Raw genomic sequence first — 20,531 nt, 5'->3', positions numbered from 1 at the left:
TGTCCCACAATGTGCATGCAGTATGTTGTGATGGAGGATGCAATGCCCACGAAGCTGGATGCAGTGAGCCTGTGCTGAATGCAGTACGCCTGCAGAGGGACTTCAGCTGTAAGCAGTGTCCCTGCAGTGGTTGCAGTGCACTGTTCTGTGTCGCTGAATGTGGATGCTGTGCCCATGCTGTGGATGCAGAGCACCAAATGTTGGTTGCCGTATGTTGTAACAGAGGATTCAGTGTCCACCAGTTGGATGCGGTGAGCTGGCAGTGATTGCAGTATGGCTTCTGTGCCACTTCACCTGGATGCAGTGTCCCTGCAGTGCTTGCAGTGCCCCCTGCATTGTCCGGAAATGTGGTTGCAGTAGCCATGCAGTGGATGCAATGCCCCACAAAGTGGATGCAGTATGTTGTGATGGAGGATGCCTGGCCCATGAATGCGAATGCAGTGATGCTGCAGTGGTTGCAGTGCCCCCTACAGTTCCCTGAATGTGGATGCAGTGCCCATGCAGTGGATGCAGTGTCAGACAAGGTGGATGCAGTATGTTGTGATGGAAGATGCAGTGCCCACGAATGTGGATGCAGTGACCCTCTGCTGAATGCAGTCACCTGCAGGGTGACTTCAGCTGTTTTCCGTGTCCCTGACGTGGATGCAGGGCCCACTGCATTGTCCAAGAACATGGATGCAGTGCCCAGTCAGTGGATGCAGTGTGCCACAAGGTGCATGCAGTATGTTGTGATGGAGGAGGCAGTGCCCATGAATTTGGATGCAGTGATCTGGCACTGGTTGCAGTGCACCCTGCTGTGTCCCTGAATGTGGATGCTGTGAACATGCAGTGGATGCAGTTATCCTGCAGTGATTGCAGTGTGCCTGCATTTCCACATCAGCTGGAAGCAGTGTGCCTGAAGGGGTTGCAGTGCCGCCTTCTAGACCCTGAAGGTGAATGCAGTGACCATGCAGTGAATGCAGTGTACCTAAGGGATTATGCAGTATGTTGCAACGGAGGATGCAGTGCCCATGAAGGTGGATGCATTGTGCCTGCAGTGGTTGCAGTGCCCACGGCAATGTGCTGTAATCTTGATGCAGTGCCTATGCAGTGGATGCAGGGAAACTTCAGTGATAGCAGTGCACCTGCAATGCCACTTCAGGTGGATGCAGTGTTGCTTCAGTGGTTGCCGAGCCAACTGCTGCGTCCGAGAATGTGGATGCGGTGCCCATGCAGTGGATGCAGTGTCCCACAATGTGCAAGCAGTATGTTGTGACAGAGGATGCAGTGCCCATGATGGCGGATGCAGTGTTCCTGCAGTGGTTGCAGTGCCCCCTGCAGTTTCCCTGAATGTGGATGCAGTTCTCATGCAGTGGATGCAGTGTCCAACAAGGTGTGTGCCTTATGTTGAGATGGAGGATTCAGTGATCATGAAGGAGGATGCAGGGATACTGGAATCATTGCAGTGCACCTGCAGTGCCACTTCAGCTGGCTGCAGTGTACCTGCAGTGGTTTCATTTCCCCATTCTGTGTCCCAGAATGTGGACTCAGTGACCATGCAGTGGATGCAGTGTACCTAAAGATTTATGCAGTATTTTGTGACGGAGGATGCAGTGCCCATGAAGGTGGATGCCGTGTCCCTGCGGTGGTTGTAGTGCCCCCTACATTGTCCTGGAATGTGGATGCCGTGGCCATGCAGTGGATGCAGTGTCTCACCAGGCTGATGCAGAATGTTTTGTCAGAGGATGCAGTGCCCATGAAGATGGATGCAGTGAACGTGCAGTGGCTGCAGTGTGCGTGCAGTGCCACTTCAGCGGGATGCAGTGTTGTTGCAGTGGTTGCAGAGCTAACTGCAGTGTCCCTGAACGTGGATGCAGTGCCCATGCAGTGCATGCTTTGTCCCACAATGTGGATGCAATATGACTTGACAGAGGATGCAGTGACCATGATGTTGGATCCAGTGAGCCTGAAGAGATTGCAGTGTGCCTGCAGTGCCACTTCAGCAGGATGCAGTGTTGCTGCAGTGGTTGAAGAGCCAACTGCAGTGTCCCTGAACATGGATGCAGTCCCCATGCAGTGTCCCACAATGTGCATGGAGTATGCTGTGACAGAGGATGCAGTGTCCATGAAGGTGGATGCAGTGATCCTGCAGTGGTTGCAGTGCCTCCTGCAGTTTACCTGAATGTGGATGCAGTACTCATGCAGTGGATGCAGTTTCCCTCAATGTGGCTGGTGTATGTTGTGATGGAGGATTCAGTGATCATGAAGGAGGATGCAGTGATCCTGCAGTCATTGCAGTGCACCTGCAGTGCCACTTCAGCTGGCTTCAGTGTCCCTGCAGTGGTTGCAGTTCCCCATTCTGTGTCCCTGAATGCAGATGCACTGCCATGCATTGGATGCAGAGTAGCAAAATTGGGTTGCCGTATGTTGTGACAGAGGATGCTGTCCCCACGAGTTGGATGCCGTGACAGCAGTGATTGCAGTAGGCCTTCAGTGCCATTTCAGCATGATGCAGTGTCTTTGCAGTGGTTGTGATGCCCCCTGCATAGTCCGGAAATGTGGATGCATTGTCCAGGCAGTGGATGCAGTGTCCCACAAGGTGGATGCAGTATGTTTTGACTGATAATGCAGTTCTCATGAAGGAGGATTCAGTGTCCCTGCAGTGCTTGCAGTACCCACCATATTGTCCTGGAATGTGGATGCAGTAGTCATGCAGTGGATGCAGTGTCCCAAAAGGTGGATGCAGTATGTTGTGATGGAGGATGCAGGGCCTATGAAGGTGGATGAAGTGATGCTGCAGTGCTTGCAGTGCCCCCTACAGTTCCCTGAATGTGGATGCAGACTCCATGCAGTAGTTGCAGAGTCACACAAGGTGGATGCAATATGATTTAACAGAGAAGGCAGTGCCCACGAAGGTGGGTGCAGTGATCCTGCAGTGATTGCAGTGCACCTGCAGTGCCACTTCAGCGGGATGCAGTGTTGCTGCAGTGGTTGCTGAGCCAACTACAGTGTCCCTGAACGTGGATGCAGTGCCCATGCAGTGGATGCAGTGTCCCACAATGTGCATGGAGTATGTTGTGATGGAGGATGCAGTGCCCATGAAGGTGGATGCAGTGATCCTGCAGTCCCCCCTGCAGTTTACCTGAATGTGAATGCAGTGCTCATGCAGTGGATGCACTGTCCCTCAATTTGGCTGGCATATGTTGTGATGGAAGATTCAGTGAACATGAAGGAGGATGCAGTGATCCGGCAGTCATTGCAGTGCACCTGCAGTGAGACTTCAGCTGGCTGCAGTATCCCTGCAGTGGTTGCAGTGCCCCGTTCTGTGTCCATGAATGTGGATGCAGTGCTCATGCAGTGGATGCAGAGTACCAAAAGTTGAATGCCGTATTTAGTGCCAGAGAATGCAGTACCCACGAGTTGGATGGAGTGAGACTGTGCTGAATGCTGTGTGCCTGCAGTGTGACTTCAGCTGTGTGCATTGTTTCTGCAGTGGTTGCAATGCCCCCTGCATTGTCCTGGAATGTGGATGCAGTGCTCATTCATTACATGCAATGTCCCACGATGTGGAGGGATTGTGGTGTGTTGTAGTATGCAGTGCCGATGAAGGTGAATGCAGTGATCCTGCAGTGATGGCAGTGCACATGCAGTGACACGTCATCTGGATGCAGTGTTGCTGCAGTAGTTGCAGAGCCAACTGCAGTGTCCCTGAACGTGGATGCAATGCCCAGGCAGTGAATGCAGTGTCCCACAAAGAGGTTGCAGTGTGTTATGACGGATGATGCAGTTCTCATGAACGTGGATGCAGTGTCCCCACAGTGGTTGTGGTGCCCCTGGCATTGTCCTGGAACGTGGATGCAGTGCCCATGCAGTGGATGCAGTGTCCCACAATGTGCATGGAGTAGGTTATGATGGAGGATGCAGTGCCCACGAAGGTGGATGCAGTGATCCTGCTGTGATAGCAGTGCCCCTGAAGTTTACCTGAATGTGGATGCAGTGCTCATGCAGTGGATGCAGTGTGCCTCAAGGTGGCTTGCTTATGTTGTGATCAAGGATTCAGTGATCATGAAGGAGGATGCAGTGATCCTGCAGTCATTACAGTGCCCCTGCAGTGCCATTTCAGCTGGCTGTACTGTCCCTGCAGTGAATGCAGTGCCCAGTTCTGTGTCCCTGAATGTGAATGCAGTGCCCATGCTGATGATGCAGAGTACCAAAAGTTGATTGTCTTATGTTGTGACAGAGGATGCAGTGCCCACGAGTTGGATGCAGTGAGCCTGTGCGGAATGCAGTGCACCTGCAGTGCGACTTCAGCTGTATGCAGTGTCCCTGCAGCGGTTACAATGCCCTCTTCATTGTCCTGGAATGTGGATGCACTGCTCATGCAGTGGATGCAGTGTCCCACAATGTGGAGGCATTGTGGTTTGTTGTAGTATGCAGTGACTGTGAAGGTGCATGCAGTGATCCTGCACTGATAGTCGTGCACCTGCATTGCCACGTAAGCTGACTGCAGTGTCCCTGCAGTGGTTGCAGTGCCCCGTCCTGTGTCCCAGAATGTGGATGTAGTGCCAATGCAGTGGATGCAGAGTACCAAAAGTTGGTTGCCATATGTTCTGACAGACGATGAAGTGCGCACGTGTTGGATGCAGTGAGACGATGCTGAATGCAGTGCGCCTGCAGTGTGACTTCAGCTGTGTGCAGTGTTCCTGCAGTTGCTGCAATGCCCACTGCATTGTCCTGGAATGTGGATGCAGTGCTCATGCAGTGGATGCAGTGTCCCACAATGGGCATGGAGTATGTTGTGACGGATGATGCAGTGCCCATGAAGCTAGATGCAGTGATCCTGCAATGAGTGCAGTGCCCCGTTCAGTTTACCTGAATGTGAAAGCAGTGCTCATGCAGTGGATGCAGTGCCCCACAATGTGGAGGCATTGTCTTGTGTTGTAGTATGCAGTGCCAATGAAGGTGAATGCAGTGATCCTGCAGTGATGGCAGTGCATCTGCACTGCCACTTCAGCTGGATGCAGTGTTGTTGCAGTGGTGGCAGCGCCCCCTGCATTGTCCTGGAATGCGGATGCAGTGCTCATGCAGTGGATGCAGTGTCCCTAAATGTGGAGGCATTGTGGTGTGTTGTATGTAGTGCCTGTGAACGTGTATGCAGTGATCCTGCAGTGATGGCAGTGTGCCTGCAGTGCCATGTCATCTGGATGCAGTGTTGCTGCAGTGGTTGCAGCGCCCCCTGCATTGTCCAGGAATGTGGATGCAGTGCCCAAGCAGTGGATGCAGTGTTCCACAAGGTGGATGCAATATGTTGTGATGGAGGAAGAAGGGCCGATGAAGGTGGATGCAGTGACCCTTTGCTGATTGCCTTGCACCAGCAGTGCGACTTCAGATAGATGCTTTGTCCCTACCTTCGTTGCAGTGCACACTGTGTAGTCCGATAACTTGGATGCAGTGGCCATGCATTGGATGCAGTGTACCACAATGTGCATGCGGTATGTTGTGACGGAAGATGCCGTGCCCATGAAGGTGAATGAAGTGATCCAGCAGTGGTTGCAGTGCACCCTGCTGTGTCCCTGAATGTGCATGCTCTGAACATGCAGTGGATGCAGTGATCCTGCAGTAATTGCAGTGTGCCTGCATTTCCAAATCAGCTGGAAACAGTGTCCCTATAAGGTTGCACAGCCGTCTTCTGTGTCACAGAAGGTGAATGCAGTGCATATGCTGTGGATGCAGTGTCTCACAAGGCAGATGCAGTATGTTTTGTCGGAGGATGCAGTGCCCATGAAGTTGGATGCGGTGAACATGCAGTGGTTGCAGTGCCCCCTGCAGTTTACCTGAATGTGGATGCCCTGCTCATGCAGTGGATGCAGTGTCCCACAACCTGGATGCAGTATGTTGTGATGGAGGATGCAGGGCCCACAAAGGAGGATGCAGTGATGCTGCAGTGGTTGCAGTGGCCCCTACCCTTCCCTGAATGTGGATGCAGTGCCCATGGTGTACTTCCACTGTCCCACAAGGTGGATGTCACATGTTGTGATGGAAGATGAAGTGCCCACGGAGCAGCATGCAGTGAGCCTGTGCTGAATGCAGTGCGACTACGGTGCGACTTCAGCTGGATTCATTGTAGCTGCAGTGGTTGAAGATCCCCCTGCCATGTCCCTGATTGTGGATGCTGTGCCCATGCAGTGTCTGCAGTGTTACTCAAGGTGGATGCAGTATGTTGTGAAGCAGGATTCAGTGCACATGAAGGACGATGCTGTGATCCAGCAGTGGTTGCAATGCCGCCTACAATTTCCCTGAATATGGATGCAGTGCCCATGCAGTGCATGCAGTGTGCCATAAGGTAGATGCAGTATGGTGTGATGGAGGATGTAGTGCCCATGAAGTGGGATGCAGTGTCCCTCCAGTGGTTGCAGTGCCTCCGGCATTGTCCTGAAATGTTGATGCAGTGCCTATGCAGTGGATGCAGTGAATCTTCAGTGATTGCAGTGTGCCTGCAGTGCCACTTCAACTGGCTGCAGTGTCCCTGCAGTGGTTGCGGTGCCCCCTGCTGTGTCCCTGAATGTGGATGCTGTGAACATGCAGTGGATGCAGTGATTGCAGTGCCTCTGCATTTTACACAACAGCTGGAAGCAGTGTCCCTGCAGGGGTTGCAGTGCTGCCTTCTGTCTACCTGAAGATGAATGCAGGGCCCATGCAGTGGATGCAGTGTCCCTCAAGGTGGATGCCTTATGTTGTGATGGGTGCTTCAGTGGTCATTGAGGAGTATGCAGTGCGCTGGCAGTGACACTTCAGCTGGCTGCAGTGTCCCTGCAGTGGTTGCAATGCCCCCCGCATTGTCTGGGAACGTGGATGCAGTAGTCATGCATTGGATGCAGTGTCCCACAGTGTGCATGCAGTATGTTGTGACAGAGGATGCAGTGCCCATGAAGGTGGATGCAGTGATCTGGCAGTGGTTGCAGTGCACCCTGCTGTGTCCCTGAATGTGGGCGCAGTGACCATGAAGGTGGATGCAGTGATCCTACACTGGTTGCAGTGCCCCGTCCAGTGTCCCAGAATGTGGATGCAGTGCCCATGCAGTGGATGCAGAGTACCGAAAATTGGTTGCCATATGTTGTGACAGAGGATGCAGTGCCCACGAGTTGGATGCAGTGACCCAGCAGTGATTGCAGTACACCTTCAGTGCCTCTTTAGCTGGATGCAGTGTCCCTGCAGTGGTTGCAATGCCAGCTGCATTGTCTTGGAATGTGGATGCAGTGCTCATGCAGTTTATGCAGTGTCCCACAATGTGGATGCTGTGGTGTGCTATATTATGCAGTGCCGATGAGGGTGAATGCAGTGATGGTAGTGTGCCTGCAGTGCCACTTCAGCTGGACACAGTGTTGCTGCAGTTGTTGACGTGCCGCCTGCATTGTCTGGGAATGTGGATGAAATGCCCAGGCAGTGGATGCAGTGTCTCACAACGGCGGATGCAGTATGTTTTTTCAGAGGATGCAGTGCCCATGCAGTGGATGCAGAGTACCAAAATTTGGTTGCCGTATTTTGTGACAGTGGATACAGTGCCCACGAGTTGGATGCAGTGAGCCAGTAGTGATTGCTGTACACCTAAAGTGCCACTTCAGATGGCTTCAGTGTCGCTGCAGTGGTTGCAATGCCCTCTGCATTGTCCTGGAATGTGGATGAAGTGCTCATGCAGTGGATGCAGTGTCCCACAATATGGAGGCATTGAGGTGTGTTGTAGTATGCAGTGCAGATGAAGGTCAATGCAGTGATACTGCAGTGATGCAGTGCACATGCAGTGCCACTTCAGCTTGATGTAGTGTCGCTGCAGTGATTGCAGTGCCCCCTGCACAGTCCGGGAATGTGGATGAGGTGCCCAGGAAGTGGATGCAGTGTCCCAAAAGGTGCATGTCGTATGTTGTGATGGAAGATGCAGTGCCCATGAAGGTGGATGCAGTGTCCCTGCACTGGTTGCAGTGCCGTGGGCATTGTCCTGGAATGTTGAGGCAGTGCCAATGAAGTGGATGCAGTGAAACTTCAGTGATTGCAGTGCGTCTGCAGTGCCACTTCCACTGGATGCAGTATAGCTGGAGTGGTTGCAGAGTGGCCTGCCATGTGCCTGAATGTGGATGCAGTGCCCTTGAAGTTTCTGCAGTGTGACCCAAGGTGGATGAAGTATGTTGTGAAGTAGGACTCAGTGCCCATGAAGAACGATGAAGTGATCCTTCAGTGATTGCAGTGCACACACAGTGCCCCTGAATGTGGATGCAGTGCCCATGAGGTGGAGGCAGTGTCCCACAAGGTGCATGCAGTATGTTGTGACGGAGGATGCAGTGCCCATGAGGGTGGATGCAGTGATCCGGCAGTGGTTGCAGTGCACCCTGCTGTGTCCCTGATGTGGATGCTGTGAACATGCAGTGGATGCAGTGATCCTGCAGTGATTGCTGTGTGCCAGCATTTCCACATCAGCTGGAAGCAGCATTGCTGCAGTGGTTGCAGTGCCGCCTTCTGTGTCCCTGAAGGTGAATGCAGTGCCCATGCAGTGGGTGCAGTGTACCTAAAGATTTGTACAGTATGTTTTGTCGGAGGATGCAGTGCCCATGAAGGTGGATGCAGTGATCCTGCAGTGGTTGCAGAGCCACCTACAGTTTCCCTGAATGAGGACACAGTGCCCATGCAGTGCATGTATGTCCCACAAGGTGGATGCAGTATGTTGTGATGGAGAATGCAGTGCCAACGAAGGTGGATGCACTGACCCTGCAGCGATTGCAGTGTGCCTGCCGTGCAACATCAGCTGTATGCAGGGTTGCTGCAGTGGTTGCAGTGCCCCGTGCAGTGTACCTGAATGTGTATGCAGTGCTCATGCAGTGGATTCAGTGTCCCACAAGGTGGATGCCTTATGTTGTGTTTTACGATTCAGGGATCATGAGGGAGGATGCAGTGCCCCTGCAGTCATTGCAGTGAATTTTCAGTGCCAGTTCAGCTGTCTGCAGTGTCCCTGCTGTGGTTCGAGTGCCCCTTTCAGAGTCCCTGAATGTGTATGCAGTGCCCATGCAGTGGATGCAGAGTACCAAAAGTTGGTTGCTGTATGTTGTGAAAGAGGATGCAGTTCCCACGAGTTGGATACAGTGAGCCAGCAGTGATTCCAGTACGCCTTCAATGCCACTGCACCTGAATGCATGGTCCCTGCAGTGGTTGCAATGACCCCTGAATTGTCCTGCAATGTGGATGCAGTGCTCATGCAGTGGATGGAGTGTCCCACAATGTGGAAGGATTGTGTTGTGATGTATATGCAGTGCCAAAGAAGGTGAATGCAGTGATCCTGCAGTGATGGCAGTGCACCTGCAGTGTCCCTTCTGCTGGATGCAGTGTCGCTGCAGTGCTTGCAGTGCCCCCTGCATTGCCCGGGAATGTGGATGCAGTGCCGAGGCAGGAAATGCAGTGTCCCACAAGGTGGATGCAGTGTGTTATGATGGATGATGCAGTTCTCATGAAGGTGGATGCAGTGTCCCTGCAGTGCATGCAGTGACCCCAGGATTGTCCGGGAATGTCGATCCAGTAGTCATACAGTGGATGCAGTGTCCCACAAGGTGGATGCAGTATGTTGTGATGGAGGATGCAGGGCCGATGAAGGTGGATGCAGTTATGCTGCAGTGGTAGCAGTGCCCCCTACAGTTCCCTGAATGTGGATGCCTTGCCCATACAGTAGTTGCAGTGTCCCACAAGGTGGATGTCGTATGTTGTGATGGAAGATGCCATGTCCACGAGTTGAATGCAGTGAGACAGTCTGGAATGCAGTGTGCCTGCAGTGCGACTTCAGCTGTATGCAGTGTCCCTTCAGTGGTTGCCGTGCCCACTGCATTTTCTGAGAACGTGGATGCACTGCCCAGGCATTGGGTGCAGTCTCCCACAAGGTGCATGCAGTATGTTGTGATGGAGGATACAGGGCCCATGAAGGTGGATGCAGTGATCCGGCAGTGGTTGCAGTGCACCCTGCTATGTGCCTGAATGTGGATGCTGTGAATATGCCAGGGATGCAGTGATCGTGCAGGGATTGCAGTGCACCTGCATTTCCACATCAGCTGGAAGCAGTGTCCCTGCAGGGGTTGCAGTGCCACCTTCTGTGTCCCCTAAGTTGAATGCAGTGACCATGCAGTGAATGCAGTGTACCTAAAGGTTTATGCAGTATGCTGTGACGGAGGATGCAGTGCCCATGAAGGTGGATCCAGTATCCCTGCAGTGCTTGCAGTGCCCCCGGAATTTTCCTGGAATGTTGATGCAGTGGCAATGCTGTGGATGCAGTGAAACTTCAGTGTTTGGAGTGCCCCTGCACTACCACTTCACCTGGATGCAGTGGTCATGCTGTGGATGCAGTGTCTCACAAGGCGGAAGCACAATGATTTTTCGAGGGTGCAGTGCCCATGAAGGTGGATGCGGTGAACCAGCAGTGGTTGCAGTGCCACCTACAGTTTCCCTGAATTTGGATGCAGTGCCCATGAAGGGCATGCAGTGTCCCACAAGGTGGATGCAGTATGTTGTGATGAAGGATGCAGTGACCACAAACTTGGATGGAGTGAGCCTGCAGTGATTGCAGTGCGCCAGCAGTGCCACATCAGCTGGATGCAGTCTTGTGCAGTGGTTGCAGAGCCAACTGCAGTGTCCCTGATCATGGATGCAGTGGCCATGCCCTGGATGCAGTGTCCCACAATGTGCATGCAGTATGTTGTGACGGAGGATGCAGTGCCCATGAAGGTGGATGCAGTGATCCTACAGTGGTTGCAGTGCCCCGTTTTTGTCCCTGAATGTGGATGCAGTTCCCATGCAGTGGATGCAGATTACCAAAAGTTGGTTGCCGTATGTTTTGACAGAGGAAGCAGTGCCCATGATTTGGTTGCAGTGAGCCAGCAGTGATTGCCGTACGCCTTCAGTGCCACTTCAGCTGGATGAAGTGCCACTCCAGTGGTTGCAATGCCCACTGCATTGTCCTGGAATGTGGATGAAGTGCTCATGCAGTGGATGCAATGTCCCACAATGTGGAGGCATTGAGGTGTGTTGTAGTACACAGTGCCGATAAACGTGAATGCAGTGATCCTGCAGTGATGGCAGTGCGCCTGCAGTGCCACTTCAGCTGGATCAGTGTCACTGCAGTGGTTGCAATACCCAGTGCATTGTCCAGGAAGGTTGATGCAGTGCCCAGCAAGTGGATGAACTGTCCCACAATGTGGATGTCGTATGTTCTGATGGAAGATGCAGTGCCAATGAAGGTGGATGCACTGTCCCTGCACTGGTTGCAGTGCCACCAGCATTGCCCTGGAATGTTGATGCAGTGTCAATGCGGTGGAAGCAGTGAAAATTCAGTGATTGCAGTGCGCCTGCAGTGCCACTTCAGCTGGATGCTTTGTAGCTGCAGTGGTTTCAGAGCGGCCTGGGATGTGACTGAATGTGGATGCAGTGTCAAGGCAGTGGATGCAGTGTCCCACAAGGTGGATGTAGTATGTTATGACGGATAAAGTTCTCATGAAGGGCATGCAGTGTCCCACAATTTGTATGCAGTATGTTGTGACGGATGATACAGTGCCCATGAAGGTGTATGCAGTGATCCGGCAGTGGTTGCAGTGCACGCTGCTGTGTCCCTGAATGTGGATGCTGTGAACATGCAGTGGATGCAGTGATCCTGAAGTGATTACAGTTGGCCTCCATTTCCACATCAGCTGGAAGCAGTGTCCCTCCAGTGGTTTCAGTGCCCCCTACAGTTCCCTGAATGTGGATGCATTGCCCATGCAGTAGTTGCAGTGTCACACAAGGTGGATGTCGTATGTTGTGATGGAAGATGCAGTGCCCATGAAGGTGGATGCAGTGTCCCTGCACTGGTTGCAGTGCAACCGGCATTGTCCTGGATTGTTGATGTAGTGCCAATGCAGTGGATGCAGTGAAACGTCAGTGATTGCAATGTGCCTGCAGTGCTACTTCAGTTGGATGCAGTGCAGCTGCAGTGGTTGCACAACGGCCTGCCATGTGCCTGAATGTGGATGCAGTGCCTATGCAGTGGATGCAGTGTCCCACAAGGTGCATGCAGTATTTTGTGATGGAGGATGCAGTGCCCATGAGGGTGGATGCCGTGATCTGGCAGTGGTTGCAGTGCACCCTGCTGTGTTCCTGATGTGGATGCTGTGAACAGGCAGTGGATCCAGTGACCCTGCACTGATTGCAGTGCGCCTGCATTTCCACATCAGCTGGAAGCAGTGTTCCTACAGGTGTTGCAGTGCCACCTTCTATGTCTCCGAAGCTGAATGCAGTGCCCATGTAGTGAATGCAGTGTACCTAAAGTTTTATGCAGTATGTTGTGACGGAGTATGCAGTGCCCATGAAGGTGGTTGCAGTGTCCCTGCAGTGGTTGCAGTGCCCCTGGCATTGTCCTGGAATGTGGATGCAGTGCCCATTCAGTGGATGCAATGTCCCACAATGTGCATGAAGTATGTTGTGATGGAGGATGCAGTGCCCATGAAGGTTAATGCACTGACACTGCAGTGGTTGCAGTGCCCCCTGCTGTGTAACTGAATGTGGATGCAGTACTAATGCAGTGGATTCAGTGTCCCACAAGGTGCATGCCTTATGTTGTGTTGGAGGATTAAGGGATCATGAAGAAGGATGCAGTGCTCTTACAGTATTTGCTGCACATCTGCAGTGCCAATATAGCTGGTTGCAGTGTCCCTGCAGTGGTTGCAGTGCCCCGTTCTGTGTCTCTGAATGTGGATGCAGTGCCCATGCAGTGAATGCATAGTACCAAAAGTTGGATGCCGTATTTTGTGACTGAGGATGCAGTGCCCACATGTTGGATGCAGTCAGCTGGCAGCGATTGCAGTACGCCTTCAGTGCCATTTCAGCTGAATGCAGTGTCCCTGCAGTGGTTGCAATGCCCCCTGCATTGTCCTGGAATGTGGATGCAGTACTCATGAAGTGGATGCAGTGTCCCACAATGTGGAGGCATTGTGGTGTGTTGTAGAATGCAGTGCCGATGAAGCTGACTGCAGTGATTCTGCAGTGATGGCACTGTGCCTGCATTGCCACTTCAGCTGGATGGAGTTTCACTGCAGTGGTTGCAGTGCCCCCTGCATTCTCCAGGAATGTGGATGCAGTGCCCAGGCAGTGGATGCAGTGTCCCACAAGGTGGATGCAGTAGGTTATGACGGATGATGCAGTTCTCATGAAGGTGGATGCAGTGTTCCTGCAGTGCTTGCAGTGCCCCCTGCATTGTGCGGTAATGTGGATGCAGTAGTCATGCAGTGGGTGCAGTGTCCCACAAGGTGGATGCAGTATGTTGTGATGGAGGGTGCAGGGCCCATGAAGGTGGATGCAGTGATGCTGCAGTGGTTGCAGTGCCACCTACAGTTCCCTGAATGTGTATGCATTGCCCATCCCGTAGTTGCAGTGTCCCCCAAGTTGGATGTCGTATGTTCTGATGGAAGATGTAGTGCGCAAGAAGGTGGATGAAGTGAGCCGTTGCTGAATGCAGTGCGACTTCAGCTGTATGCAGTGTCCCTTCAGTGGTTGCAGAGCCCACTGCATTGTCCAGGAACGTGGATGCAGTGCCCAGGCATTGGATGCAGTGTCCCACAAGGTGCATACAGCATGTTGTGACAGAGGATGCAGTGCCCATGAAGGTGCATGCAGCGATCTGGCAGTGGTTGTAGTGCACCCTGCTATGTCCCTCAATGTGGATGCTGTGAACATGCAGTGGATTCAGTCATCCTGCAGTGATTGCAGTGCACCTGCATTTCCACATCAGCTGGAAGCAGTGTCCCTGCAGGTGTTGTAGTGCTGCCTTCTGCGTCCCCAAATGTGAATGCAGTGCCCATGCAGTGGAGGCAGTGTACCTAAAGGTTTATGCGGTATGTTGTGAAGGAGGATGCAGTGCCCATGAAGATGGATGCCATTGCCCTTTAGTGGTCTCTGTGCCCCCAGCATTGTCCTGGAATGTTGATGCAGTGCCAATGCAGTGGATGCAATAAAACTTCAGTGATTGGAGTGCACCTGCTGTGCCACTTCAGCTGGATGCAGTGGTCATGCAGTGGATGCAGTGTCTCACAAGGTGGATGCATTATGTTTTGTCGGAGGATGCAGTGCCCATGAAGGTGGATGTGGTGAACCTGCAGTGGTTGCAGTGCCACCTACAGCTTCCCTGAATTTGGATGCAGTGCCCATGCAGGGCACGCAGTGTCCCACAAGGTGGATGCAGTATGTTGTGATGGAGGATGCAGTTCCCACGAAGCTGGATGCAGTGAGCCTACAGTGATTGCAGTGCACCTGCAGTGCCAGTTCAGCTGAATGCAGTGTTGCTGCAGTGGTTGCATAGCCAACTGCAGTGTCCCTGAACGTGGAGGCAGTCCCCATGCAGTGGATGCTGTGTACCTAATGGTTTATACAGTATGTTGCGACAGAGGATGCAGTGCCCATGAAGGTAGATGCAGTGTCCCTGCAGTGGTGTCACTGCCCCTGGCATTGTCCAGATTTATGGATTCAGTGGTCATGCAGTGGATGCAGTGTCTCACAACGGTGGATGCAGTATATTTTTTTGGAGGATGCAGTGCCCATGAAGGTGGATGTGGTGAATATGCAGTGCTTGCAGTGCCCCCTACAGTTTTACTGAATGTGGATGCAGTGCCCATGCAGGGCATGATGTGTCCCACATGGTGGATGCAGTATGTCGTGACGGAGGATGCAGTGCCCACGAAGGTGGATGCAGTGTCCCTGCAGTGGTTGCAGTGTCCCCTAAATTGGCCCTGAATGTTGATGCAGTGCCCATGCATTGGATGCAGAATAACCCAATGTGTATGCAGAATGTTGGGACGGAAGATGTATTGACCATGTAGGTGGATGTAGTTATCCTGCACTGGTTGCAGTGCACCCTGCAGTTTACTTGAATGTGAATGCACTGCCCATGCAGCAGATGCAGTGGTGCACAAGGTGGATGCAGTATGTTGTGATGTAGGATGCAGTGCCCCTGAAGGACGATGCAGTGATCCTGCTGTGATGGCAGCGCACCTGCATTTCCACATCAGCTGGATGCAGTGTAAATGCAGTGGCTCCAGGGTCCACTTCTGTGTCCCTGAATGTGGACGCAGTGCCCATGCAGTGACGGCAGTGTGACCCAAGGTGGATGCAGCATGTTGTGACAGATGATGCAGTGCCCATGAAGGTGGATGCAGTGTCAACTGCAGTGGTTGCAGTGCCCCCATCATTCTCCTGGAATGTGGTTGTGGTAGTCGTGCAGTGGGTGCAGTGTCCCAATGGTGGATGCAGTATGTCGTGACGGAGGACTCAGTGCTGCTGAAGGTGGCTGCAGTGATCCTGCAGTTGTTGCTGAAGCTGCTACAGTTCCCTGGATGTGGATGCAGTTCCCATGCAGTAGTTGGAGTGTCCCACAAGGTGGATGCAGTATGTTGCGACCAAGGATGCAGTGCCGACGAACGTGGATGCTGTGAGGCTGCAGTGATTGCAGTGTACCTGCACTGCCACTTCAGCTTGCTGCAGTTTCCCTGCAGTGGTTGCAGTGCCTCCTGCATTGTCCCTGAATTTTGATGCAGTGCACATGCAGTGGATGCAGTGTCCAACAAGATGGATGCAGTGTGTTATGACGGATGATGCAGTCCTCATGGAGGGGGATCCAGTGTACCTGCAGTTCTTGCAGTGCCCCCCGCATTGTCCGGGAATGTGGATCTAGTAGTCATGCAGTGGATGCAATGTCCCACAAGGTGGATGCAGTATGTTGTGATGGAGAATGCAGGGCCCATGAAGGTGGATGCAGTGAGCCTGCAGTGTTTGCAGTGCACCTGCAGTGCCCCTTCAGCTGTATGCAGTGTTCCTCCAGTGTTTGCAATGCCCCCCGCATTGTCCAGGAATGTGGATGCAGTAGTCATGCAGTGGATTCAGTGTCCCACAATGTGGATGCAGGTTGTTGTGATGGAAGATGCAAGGCAAATGAATGTGGATGCAGTGATGCTGCAGTGGTTGCATTGCCCCCTACAATTCCCTGAATGTGGATGCGGTTCCCATGCAGTAGTTGCAGTGTTCCACAAGGTGGATGCAGTATGTTGTGACATAGGATGCAGTGCCCATGAAGGTGGATGCCGCAGTGCCAAAGTCACATGCCAGCTAGGCCTGAACCAAGTACCTGTCACACTTGAATCACAGGTCAGCCTCACTTGAAGCACGTGTCAGCCACACTGGCACAACTTGCCTGCCATGCCAGAACCACGTTCCAAACATGCCACAAACACATGTGAGCCAGGCTTTAGCAGCACCTCGGCCGTGCATGAGCCACACCAGAGCCATGTGTGATCCATGTGTGACAAAAGCCTGAATCATGTGTCAGCCACATGGGAGCCAGTGCTGTGGCACTCCTGCATCATGTGTGAGCCATGGCTGAGCTATGCCTGAAACACGTGTGAATGTGTCATCTACCACATGTGACCCACACATGTCGTGTGTGAGCCACGGCTGGAATACACCCAAATCATGTGTGAGCCATACATGAACCACATGTGAGACACACTGAAGCACATCTGAAGCACCTGTGAAACACACATGATCAATGTTTGAACCGCACATGAACCACAGTGGAGGCACAAATGAAACACAGGTGAGCCATGCAGGAGACACATGCCAGCCATTACTGAGTAGGCGGGAGCCAGGTTTCAGCAACATGTGAGTCACATGGCATCCACATCTGTATGGCATCTCACACACGTGTGACCACATTTCTGCCACACATGGATCCTGTCCGATGCATGCCTGAGTCACGGGTGAGCCATGCCTGAGACATTTGTCAGCTACACTGGAGCCATGTTTCAAAGATGCCTGAGTCACATGTCAGCCACGCCTGTACCACATGCCACCCATGTGGTACCAAGCACCAGCCACCCCTGAAGCACACAAAGGCCATGCATGAAGCATGTGTGACCCACACCAGAGTGACGTGTCAAGCACGCCTGTGTCACGTCGCTGCCTCACCTGAGTCATGTGTCAGCCACACCTGAATAAACTGTGAGCCACGCCTGAGTCACGTCTCAGCAGTGCCGAAGTCATGTGCCAGCACGTCCTGAACCAACTGCCAGTCACACTTGAACCACAGGTCAGCCTCACTCGAAGCACGTGTCAGCAACACTGGCACAACTTGCCTGCCATGCCTGAACCACATAACAACCATGCCACAAACACATGTGAGTCACGCTTGAGCAGTACCACAGCTGTGCATGTGATACACATGAGCCTTGTGTGAGCCATGCATTGCAAAAGCCTGAATCATTTGTCAGATACGTGGGAGCCAGTGCTGTGGCACGTCTACATCACGTGTGAGCAATGGCTGAGCTATGCCTTAACCAGTGGTGAAAGTGTCCTCTATGATGTGTGATCCACAAGAGTCCTGTGTCAGCCATGCCTGAATTACACCCGAACCATGTGTGAGCCATGCAGGAACCCCATGGGAGTCACCCTCAAACCACATCTGAGGAACCTGTGAAACACACATGTTCCATGGTTGAACCATGCATGAACCACAGGGTAGCCAATCATGAGACACAGCCGAGCCAGGTGTGAGCCACGTGGCAGCCATGACTGAGTATGTGGGAGCCACGTTTCAGCAACCTGTAGTCACCTGGGAGCCACCCATGTACGGCATGTGACTCCTTCATGATCACATTTCCGTCACACATGGATACTGGGCGATGAATGCATGAGTCACGTGTCAGCCATGCCTGACACATGTGTCAGCCACACCGGAGTCATGTTTCACACAGGCCAGAGTCACATTTCAGCCACGTCTGAACCACCTGCCACCCATGCATGATCCATGCACCAGGCACCCCTGAACGACACCAAGGCCATGCATCAAACATATTTGAACCATACCTGAGTGACATGTTAGGCAACCCTGTGTCACCTTTCCACCTCACCTGAGTAATGTGTCAGCCACTCCTGAACAATGCGTGAACCATGCCTGTATCAAGGCTCAGCCATGCCAAGTCACATGCCAGCCGGGCTTGAACCAAGTGCCAGTCACACTTGAAACAAAGGTCAGCCTCACTTGAAGCACATGTCAGCCACACTGGCACAACTTGCCTGCCATGCCTGAACCACATGTCCCCCATGCCACAAACACATGTGAGCCACGCCTGAGCAACACCACACACATGTATTAGCCACTCCTGAACCATGTGTGAGCCATGCATGAGCAAAGACTGTATCATGTGTCAGCCACATGGGAGCCAGTTCTGTGGCATGCCTGCGTCACATGTGAGATATGGCTGAACTATACCTGAGCCACTTTCAAGTGTGTCCTCAACCATATGTGACCCAGACGAGTTGTGTGAGATCCACACCTGAATTACACCCGAACCATGTGTGAGCCATGCAGGAACTACATGGGAGACACCCTTGAAGCACATCTGAAGAACCTGTGAAACACACATGTTCCATGCTTGAAACATGCATGAACCACAGCTGAGCCACCCATGAGACACAGCTGAGCCATGCGTGAGCCACGTGGCAGCCATGACTGAGTATGTGGGAGCCACGTTTCAGCAACGTGTAGTCACGTGGGAGCCAACCATGGACGGCATGTGACACCTGCGTGATCACCTTTCCGTCACACATGGATACTGGGCAATGAATGCATGAGTCACGTTTCAGCCATACCAGCGTCCTGGTTCACATGTTCTGGAGTCACATTTCAGCCACGCCTGAACCACCTGCCACCCATCTGTGAACCATGCACCAGCCACCCCTGAACGACACCAAGGCCATGAGTCAAACATATGTGAACTCCACCTGCGTGACGTGTTAGCCACCCCTGTGTCTCGTTTCTACTTCACCTGAGTCATGTGTCAGCCACGCCTTAACAACGTGTGAACCACACCTGTGTCAAGGCTCAGCCATGCCAAGTCACGTGCCAGCTGGGCCTGACCAAAGTGCCAGTCACACTTGAACCACACGCCAGCCTCACTTGAAGCACGTGTCAACCACACTGGCACAACTTCCCTGCCATGCCTGAACCATGAGCCACCCATGCCACAAACACATGTGAGCCACGCCTGAGCAACACCACACCCATGCATGAGCCACACCTCAGCAGTGTGTGAGCCCTGCGTGACAAACGCCAGAAGCATGCGTTAGCCACATTTGACTCAGTTCTTTGGCGTTCCTGCATCACGTGTGAGCCTTGGATGAGCTGCACCTGAACCATGTGTGAGCCATGCCTAAATCAGTATGAAAGTCTCCTGTAGCATTTGTGACCCTCACAAGTCATGTGTAAGCCATGCCTGAATTACATCAGAACCATGTGTGAGCCACAACTGAACCGTGCGTGAAGCACATGTGAGACACCATTGAACCACATCTGGAACACATGTGAAGCACCCATGTTCAATGCTTGAACCACACATGAACATCAGGTGAGCCACATGTGAAACACAGCTGAGGCATGCATGAGCCACGTGCCACCCTTGACTGAGTATGTCGGGCCCACGTGTCAGCAATGTGGGAGCCACACCTGTATGACATGTCCCACGTGTTACCACATGCCTGCCACGCATGGATAAAGTATGATGAATTCCTGAGTCGCGTGTGAGCCATGCCTGCGTCATGCATCAGCCCCGCAGCAGAAAAGTGTAAGCCACACCTGAATCACATGTCACCCACATCTGAACCTCATGTCAGGCATGCCGGAGCCATGTGTCCACTGCGACACACCAAGTGGCAGCCACACAGCAAGCACGCGTCACTGCGGCCTCAATGAAGCATCACATACCACTGGAACCCGTGTCCAACACACTTGAATCCCATTCCTGAAACACATGTCAGCAACGTCTGAGTCTCATGTCAGACATGCCTGAGCCAAGTGTAAACCATGCCAGAGCCACGCCCCAGTCATGTGTGAGCCTCCCCTGAGACGTGTGTGAGCCATGTGGGACAAACCCCTGAATCATGTGTCAGCCACACCTGGCCCCGGTCTGAGGCTCACCTGAACTCCATGTGAGCCATGGCTGAGCCATGCCTGCACCACGTGTGAGCCACGCCTGAATCACGGCTCAAACCCTCCTCCACCATAGGGGACACACACATGAGCCATGTGTGAGCCACACCTGAGTTACACCTGAACCATTTGGGAGCCACACCTGGACCATGACTGAACCACATGAGGCACACTTGAACCACTTGTGGAACACGTGTGAAGCACACACTTTCCAGGTTTGAACCACACGTGAACAACAAGGGAGCCACTTGTGAAACATGGCTGGGCCATGCATGAGCCAAGTGGCAGCCATGCCCGAGTAGGTGGGAGACAGTTGTCAACAGTGAGTGAGTCACACGTGTGCCACACAGGAACGACATGTAACAGATGCATGAAACACATGTCTGCCAGGCTCAGATAATGTGCGGTGAATGCCTGAGTTACGTGTCAGCCGTGCCTGCATCATGTGTCAGCCACACCTGAAACACCTGGCACCCATGCAGGAACCACTCATTAGCAACCCTGGAGCCACGTGAAGGCCGTG

Source organism: Equus caballus, chromosome 25 (assembly GCF_041296265.1).
Source record: "Equus caballus isolate H_3958 breed thoroughbred chromosome 25, TB-T2T, whole genome shotgun sequence".
NCBI classification, from domain to species: Eukaryota; Metazoa; Chordata; class Mammalia; order Perissodactyla; family Equidae; genus Equus; species Equus caballus.
Note: the sequence above shows the minus strand (reverse complement) of the source record.